Raw genomic sequence first — 9,518 nt, forward strand, 5'->3', positions numbered from 1 at the left:
TTTTTGTTTCGCAAATACATTTAATGTATTCATTGAAGTACCATGACACAAAATTTAACTCATTTTAACTTAATTCAACGATTTTATAGCGATATTGAAATATTTCGCCCATGGGCGAGAAAAAGGTTTGGCCCATGGGCGAGAACATGTTCCTTTACTCAAAACTCATGATTTTGTTTCTCAAATACATTAAATGTATTCATTGAAGTATCATGACACAAAATTTAATGAAAAAATGTTCAAAAAAATGTTCAAAAACTCAATATTTAGACTATGTCGCCCATGGGCGAGAATATGTTCCTTTACTTAAAACTCATGTTTTTGTTTCGCAAATACATTTAATGTATTTATTTAAGTATCATGACACAAAATGTAACTCATTTTAACTTAATTCAACGATTTTATAGCGATATTGAAATATTTCGCCCATGGGCGAGAAAAGGGTTTGGCCCATGGGCGAGAATATTTTCCTTTACTTAAAACTTATGTTTTTGTTTCGCAAATACATGCAGGTGTTCTTACTATTTTCATGGCACATAATGTAACTCAATTTTACTCAATCCAGCTATTTTACAGATTTATTGAAATATTTCGCCCATGGGCGAGAAAAGGTTTTGCCTTCGAAATCCTTGATTATTATATCATGCCAGAGTTCTAAAATTCAGTGACAATGTTGCTGAACAGTAGAATCTGATGGACGTATTGTGCAGAACCTGTTTGACACTATGGGTTCCAGGACCACTAACACTCTGAGCTGAAAAAGTTTTGGTCCTAACCGCACCCAACATCTACAAGTTTGTAAGCTTGTAGACATCATTAAGAAGTAATTAACAGTCCCATGCTGAGACCTTTCTCAAAATTCAGACCGGTGGCAGGCTGCCAACAAAGAGAAGAAAATATCGCAACCCCGACACGAGTGTGCTCAGTCAAACAATGAACTTACGACCGGCAGAAAACAACTCCAGTTGAGTATGCCGATGCTGTATCTCAGCCGTGTTGGCCTGAAAATTTAAACATGCTAATTAAATCCAAAATCGTATAATTATTTTTAATAGAAACCGTATCTTAATTTGTTCTTGCACTGCATCATATCGTGTATTTCATCTGTATATGTGTAATGTGTATATGTATCAATGACTACACTTATACCGCATATTCTGCAACAGACTATAATTAATCACCTTATTATTGTCTCTCCATTTACCATGGCTGACTGCACTAATACCCTTTTAACAGTGGACACCGATATCAGTATACATGTAGGCTTTTTGTTCAAAAAGGAATATGCAGGAAATTATATGAAACAATTAACTGTGTACTAATTACATGTTTGAATGTTATCAGTTTTACGTTCTGAGATACAGTGATGTAAGCATCTTCTAAAATCTTCTAAAAATATAATAAAATACAAAACTCTCTGCCGTAATTTTTTGTGGAAATCATTCGATCAAGTAAAAATGACTGCGTGACAAGACGAATCAACTATTTATACCCGATAAAAGAAACTGCCGTATTTTAGGAACAGTGCTATAACAAGACATTTGAAATTTATAACAAGCAGATACATTAGAGACAGTGACTAGACTACAGGTACGTAATCCGTATCAATCAAAGGTGTAAAATAACTGAAAATCATATCTGTCGGAGACCTACCAAATTACCAAGTTTTATCATTACTATATTTATTACAATGCAAATACTTTAGTGATACATTTTTTATAGGAGAGGGCATACACAAAAGTATATTGCTTCCGTGTGTGAATGCAGTTTGTACTTGGTATCTCAGTTCTCAGTTTCATACCGGTTGTATAACTGAATTTGTATATGGAACCATGCGTACAGCATGACAATTACTTGCTATTCGTCAGTTTACAACACACATAACACGGTCAAAACAATTTTAGGCACCGGTTTTGCGAGTTATTTAGTACAATAATGTTTTATTAAAATCTATTTCAATTTGTTTTCACCATTTTCCCTATTGACAGTCGTTGTTACGTGCGTTACTAGGTAATTAGTACGGATTGACCTTGTTTATTGTTTCTATACTTTGATGATTTCTGTGGCAAGTGGCGGACGTAATTCAAACTCCTTCCGCACTGACACCGCATCAAATATATTTGTGTACCGATTACATAACTCTAATGGACAGGATGGGGTGGTAGTTCACCGGACGACACTGTGTATATTGAGCGGCTCCTTTGATATCTCCTCCAAACATACGTTTATTGAATGACCCCATTAAACGATGATACACATCTCGATGAATATATCAAGGCACTAATTCATCTTTCATAAACATTTTTTTGTCTTTGTGCTTAATATATCCACATATCAACGAACATTTGTAAAACATGTATCATAAAAAAAATAAACCTTTTCAGGCTAGGTATTTGCCCACAGCAACACCTGCATAACTGTTTATTCACGCGTGGTGTGGCAGATCGTAATTGACCGACAACAAGTATTGTAGAATCACCTGTAAATAAGGCCGACACTGTAATTAGATACAACGTACTAATGAGAATTATCATAAGAAGGCTGTTGTTTTTTTCTGAACTGTTACCATTTTCATACCAAAAGTGACAATGCAGTTAAAAGTTGCTTTAGTGTCACAATATTCACTCACGTTTTCCTCAATCGCATTGAAACATAATTCCCACTGGTCAGTTCGAAACCGCATGTAATTAAAAAAATATTTCGAGATTTCGTTAGAATGTAAGATATTCAGCCAAACGTTATGCAATAAAAGACGAATAGTTTTTTTTCATTAAAATACGCGCACGCGTACCTGTATATTGCATACCTAGTGTCACGTAATTGCCCAGTGTGATGTATCAACGGGACATAAAATGGGAAATGAAATAGAAACTAACTAAAATTTAATGTTGTGGAAAATAACTCCAATGAATTGGAGTACACGCACATGAATTCGTATGATAAACTGTCAAAACGTTACGAGAGGTAAGGCCGGGTTCATTAAAGATCGCTACAATATGTAAAACAGGTGAAATTTGTAGAACTAAAGGAAACATCCAACCAAATGCCCTTTTAAAATAGTAATGTAATGATATAATATAAAGTATATTTCACATGATACAATATACTTTGCAAACAGTTAGTTGATGCTTGAAAGGGACTGACGAAAACATGGGCGAAATATTTTAATAACGCCGTAAAATAGTTGAATTAAGTAAAAATTAGTTAAATTTTGTGTCATGACACTTGAATAAATACATTTAATGTATTTGCGAAACAAAAACATGAGTTTTGAGTAAAGGAACATGTTCTCGCCCATGGGCCTGCCCATGGGCCTACCCATGGGCCAAACCTTTTTTCTCGCCCATGGGCGAAATATTTCAATATCGCTATAAAATCGTTGAATTAAGTTAAAATGAGTTTAATTTTGTGTCATGGTACTTGAATGAATACATTAAATGTATTTGCGAAACAAAAACATGAGTTTTAAGTAAAGGAACATATTCTCGCCCATGGGCCAAACCTTTTTCTCGCCCATGGGCGAAATATTTCAATACCGCTATAAAATAGTTGAATTAAGTTAAAATGAGTTTAATTTTGTGTCATGATACTTGAATAAATACATTTAATGTATTTGCGAAACAAAATCATGAGTTTTAAGTAAAGGAACATGTTCTCGCCCATGGGCGAAATATTTCAATATCGCTATAAAATCGTTGAATTAAGTTAAAATGAGTTAAATTTTGTGTCATGGTACTTGAATGAGTACATTAAATGTATTTGCGAAACAAAAACATGAGTTTTAAGTAAAGGAACATATTCTCGCCCATGGGCCTGCCCATGGGCCTACCCATGGGCCAGACTTCGCCCATGGGCAGGCCCATGGGCGACATAGTCTAAATATTGAGTTTTTAAACAATTTTTTTTTCATTTTTTCTTCCTTGGTATGTTCCCATGAAAACGGCATGTTTAATTTTGTAAATACCTTTAACCGAGACTGGGCAAAGAGCGTAGAGTTTCTGGACTTTTGGGTTTCCAGAATTAAAATGGGACGTGTTATGTTATATATTGTTTATCACAAGAAGAGGGTGTTGTGTCTTTCTTCTGATTATGCTAATAATCAGTGAGTGAGTATGGGTTCACACCACTTTCAGCAATATTCCAGCAATATCACGGCAGGGGACACCAGAAATGGGCTTCACGCATTGTACCCATGTTGGGAATCGAACCTTGGTCTTCAGTGTGACGAGCGAACGCTTTAACCACTAGGCTACCCGAACGCCCCTGCTTGTAATCAATAGTTAATGCATCATCATCAAGATTAATTGAACACATGAGGAATAAACATCATCAGATGAGGTGAGGTGAAATGGGGTTTGACGTCGCGTCTAAGATTATTGCACTTATATAGCGACGTGCATGTACGTGTGTGTGTTTGTGTGTGTGTTTGTATGGCTGCTTGTACTAGTCCGGACTGATGCCGATTTATAGTGCTAGCTCACTGAGATACCATGCCGCAGTTTAACATGAATACCCCACTCGGACACAGTATACAGACTCCGAGCTGACCAGTCCTTGTTTTAGCCCCTTAATGCCGAGCGCCAGACAGGGTAACAACAAGTACCATCTTTTAACGTCTTTTGGTATGACGCGGCCGGGGATCGAACCCCGGACCTTCCGCTCTCCGGGCGGACGCTCTACCACTAGACCAAGGAGGCGGTCAAACATCATCAGAACAGCCAGTGTTGAAAAAGTATGATCGCCAGGAACATTTTCACACACGATGACCGTCAAGCTCCAGTTACTTCACACCCATTGACATATGTCTCATTAGAAACAGTTCATCCATACAATTGCAATCAATACGTAACATGACGGTGATGGCTGATCTATTGTGCTGAACCAATGCACACTGTTATCTAGAAGTTATTGTATATGGAGCATTATTATTTTTGTTTCATGCTCACTGGCTTGTTCAAATCACTGGCATTGTTGTGAATAATTGAGAATACCATCAACATTTGCTCATAACATCAAAGAATATTTTATGTGACATTGAGCAAACAACAGTTTAATTGAGCTGATGTCTCCATTTGTGATTGGGTAACCTGCATTTTAGGAGCAAAAACACAGAGAATAACCCATCTGAACCTTAAGGGGTCCACTTCCCTGGTCTTGAGGATAGAGCATCTGCCAAGACCGCGTCCATGGTGTAATGGATAGAGCATCTGCCCAGACCTTCTCTATGGTCTTGAGGATAGAGCGTCTGCTCAGACCGCCTCCATGGTGCAGTGGATAGAGCATCTGCCCAGAACGGCTGTTAGATCTTGTGGATAGAGCATGTGCCCAGACAGCCCTTGTGGTCTAATGCATAGAGTGTCTGCCCAGACAGCCTCTGTGGTCAAATGCATAGAGCGTCTGCCCAGAGAGCCTATGTGGTCTAATGGACAGAGTGTCTGCCCAGACAGCCTCTGTGGTCTAATGGATAGAGTGTCCGCCCAGACAGCCTCTGTGGTCTAATGCATTGAGTGTCTGCCCAGACAGCCTCTGTGGTCTAATGCATAGAGCGTCTGCCCAGACAGCCTCTGTGGTCTAGTGGATAGAGCATGTGCCCAGACAGCCTCTGTGGTCTAATGGATAGAGTGTCTGCCCAGACAGCCCCTGTGGTCTAATGCATAGAGTGTCTGACCAGACAGCCTCTGTGGTCTAGTAGATAGAGCATGTGCCCAGACAGTCTTTGTTGCAAAGTGGATAGAGCATACGCCCAGACAGCCTCACTTGCCTAGTGGAGAGAGCATATGCCCAGACAGACTCTGTGGTCTAGTGGATAGAGCATATGCCCAGACAGACCCTGTGGTCTAATGCATAGCGTGTCTGCCCAGACTGTCTCTGTGGTATAGTGGATAGAGCATATGCCAAGACAGCCTCTGTGGTCTAATGCATAGAGTGTCTGCCCAGACAGCCTCTGTGGTCTAATGCATAGAGTGTCTGCCCAGACAATCTCTGTGGTCAAATGCATAGAGGGTCTGCCCAGACAGCCCTTGTGGTCTAATGCATAGAGTGTTTGACCAGACAGCCCCTGTGGTCTAATGCATTGAGTGTCTGCCCAAACAGCCTCTGTGGTCTAATGCGTTGAGTGTCTGCCCAGACAGCCTCTGTTGTCTAATGCGTTGAGTGTCTGCCCAGACAGCCCCTGTGGTCTAATGCGTTGAGTGTCTGCCCAGACAGCCTCTGTTGTCTAATGCATTGAATGTCTGCCCAAACAGCCTCTGTGGTCTAATGCGTTGAGTGTCTGCCCAGACAGCCTCTGTTGTCTAATGCATTGAATGTCTGCCCAGACAGCCTCTGTGGTCTAACGCGTTGAGTGTCTGCCCAGACAGCCTCTGTTGTCTAATGAATAGGGCATATGCCCAGACAGCCTCTGTGGTCTAATGCATTGAGTGTCTGCCCAGACAGCCTCTGTTGTCTAATGGATAGAGCATATGCCCAGACAGCCTCTGTGGTTTAGTGGACAGAGCATATGCCAAGACAGCCTCTGTGGTCTAATGCATAGAGTGTCTGCCCAGACAGCCTCTGTGGTCTAGTGGATAGAGCATATGCCAAGACAGCCTCTGTGGTTTAGTGGTAGAGCATATGCCAAGACAGTCTCTGTGGTCTAGTGCATAGAGTGTCTGCCTCGACAGCCTCTGTGGTCTAATGCATAGAGCATATTCCCAGACAGCCTCTGTGGTTTAGTGGATAGAGCATATTCCCAGACAGCCTCTGTGGTCTAGTGGATAGAGTGTCTGACCTAACAGCCTCTGTGGTCTAATGCATAGTGTGTCTGCCCAGACAGCCTCTGTGGTCTAGTGCATAGAGCATATGCCAAGACAGCCTCTGTGGTCTAGTGGATAGAGTGTCTGACCAGACAGCCTCTGTGGTCTAATGCATAGTGTGTCTGACCAGACAGCCTCTGTGGTCTAATGCATAGTGTGTCTGCCCAGACAGCCTCTGTGGTCTAGTGCATAGAGCATATGCCAAGACAGCCTCTGTGGTCTAGTGGATAGAGCATATGCCCAGACAGCCTCTGTGGTCTAATGCATAGAGCATCTGCCCAGACAGCCTCTGTGGTCTAGTGGATAGAGCATGTGCCCAGACAGCCTCTGTGGTCAAATGCATAATGTCTGCCCAGAGAGCCCCTGTGGTCTAATGGATAGAGTGTCTGCCCAGACAGCCTCTGTGGTCTAATGCATAGAGTGTCTGACCAGGCAGCCTCTGTGGTCTAATGCATAGTGTGTCTGCCCAGACAGCCTCTGTGGTTTAGTGGATAGAGCATATGCCCAGACAGCCTCTGTGGTCTAGTGGATAGAGCGTCTGCCCAGACAGCCTCTGTGGTCTAGTGCATGGTGTCTGCCCAGACAGCCTCTGTGGTCTAGTGCATAGTGTCTGCTCAGAGAGCCTCTGTTGTCTAATGGATAGAGCATATGCCAAGACAGCCTCTGTGGTCTAATGGATAGAGTGTCTGCCCAGACAGCCTCTGTGGTCTAGTGGAGAGAGCATATGCCCAGACAGCCTCTGTGGTCTAATGGATAGAGCGTCTGCCCAGACAGCCTCTTTGGTCTAGTGGATAGAGCGTCTGCCCAGACAGCCTCTGTGGTCTAGTGTATAGTGCATATGCCCAGACAGCCTGTGTGGTCTAATGGACAGAGCGTCTGCCCAGATAGCCTCTGTGGTCTAATGCATAGTGTGTCTGCCCAGACAGCCTGTGGTCTAATGGATAGAGTGTCTGCCCGGACAGCCTCTGTGGTCTAATGGATAGAGAGTCTGCCCAGACAGCCTCTGTGGTCTAGTGGATAGAGCATATGCCCAGACAGCCGCTGTGGTCTAATGGATAGAGCGTCTGCCCAGACAGCCTCTGTGGTCTAATGGATAGAGCATATGCCCAGACAGCCTCTGTGGTCTAGTGGATAGAGCGTCTGCCCAGACAGCCTCTGTGGTCTAGTGGATAGAGCATATGCCTAGACAGCCTGTGTGGTCTAATGGACAGAGCGTCTGCCCAGATAGCCTCTGTGGTCTGATGCAAAGTGTGTCTGCCCAGACAGCCTCTGTGGTCTAATGGATAGAGCATATGCCAAGACAGACTCTGTGGTCTAATGGATAGAGTGTCTGCCCAGAGAGCCTCTGTGGTCTAGTGGATAGAGCATATGCCGAGACAGCCTCTGTGGTCTAGTGGATAGAGCATATGCCCAGACAGCCTCTGTGGTCTAATGGATAGAGTGTTTCGGCACATGCTCCCCATAATCCCCTGGCTGTCATACCAAAATATGTTAAAAGATGGTACCCTGCCTAATTCTTGGCTTCAAAGGGATAAGACAACTGGTCGACTTGGAGTCAGTATACTGTGTCTGAGTGGGGTATCCATGTTAAACTGGGGCATGGTATCTCATTGGGTGAGCACTACAAAACAGCATTAGTCTGGACTAGTATAAGCAAACACACATACACATGCATGTCAATCGCTATATTGAACGTTCATCTTGAACGCCATTTCAACTCACCTCCCTCCATGAATTCATGTACAAAGGCTCCCATCAGGGTTCTGGATAAGTTTGACCGCCTCCGTGGTCTAGTGGTAGAGCGTCCGCCCGGAGAGCGGAAGGTCTGGAGTTTGATCCCCGGCCGCGTCATACCAAAAGACGTTAAAAGATGGTACTTGTTGTTACCCTGTCTGGCGCTCGGCATTAAGGGGCTAAAACAAGGACTGGTCAGCTCGGAGTCAGTATACTGTGTCTGAGTGGGGTATTCATGTTAAACTGCGGCATGGTATCTCAGTGAGCTAGTACTATAAATCGGCATCAGTCGGGTCTAGCGCGCACGCACGCACCACGCACGCACACACGTCGCTATATAAGTGCAATAATCTTAGACGCGACGTTAAACCCCATTTCACCTCACCTCTGGACAAGATTAATTCATTCAAAACAGATAATACATTATCCTCTATTGCTTACATATTTCCCTATCACAATACAAACAAGACAACACACAAGGCTTAGGAGATACAAATTTATTTCACTCAGGACATACAATCTGTAATTCCTCGTAGAATATTCTCCACAGACCTCCTTTCACAATTTCAATTAAAACAAAACACATTTCCTTAGGTTGCCAATATTTTCATCCCCACAAGCTGCCATGACAGTCCAAACTGCAACAGCAAACATGGAGGAAACAAACCTAACACTGCAATAAACCTACATCGTGTCTGAGTTATAGTCAAGCTGTCAGGAATCTTTAAGAATTCTTTCTAAAGTGTGTGAGTGTCTATTGTTTATTCCAGCTCTATGACATGGACCTGTTAATAATCGAGTCTGGACCAGACAAGACAGTCATTGATATTGTGAGCAACAATCTCCCCTGTCGGGGAACGATGACATACCGTCAACCATGTCACCGAGTCTGACCCACCGATCCTTTGAGTCGCCTCTTATGACCAGGGTAACCCGGGTACCCGGGTCAGGTGGGTACTGAGCAGGACCCGGGTACCCACATGACTACCC

This window comes from Haliotis rufescens, unplaced genomic scaffold, assembly GCF_023055435.1.
Source record: "Haliotis rufescens isolate VD_foot unplaced genomic scaffold, xgHalRufe1.0.p SCAF_5, whole genome shotgun sequence".
In the NCBI taxonomy this organism is placed as follows: Eukaryota; Metazoa; Mollusca; class Gastropoda; order Lepetellida; family Haliotidae; genus Haliotis; species Haliotis rufescens.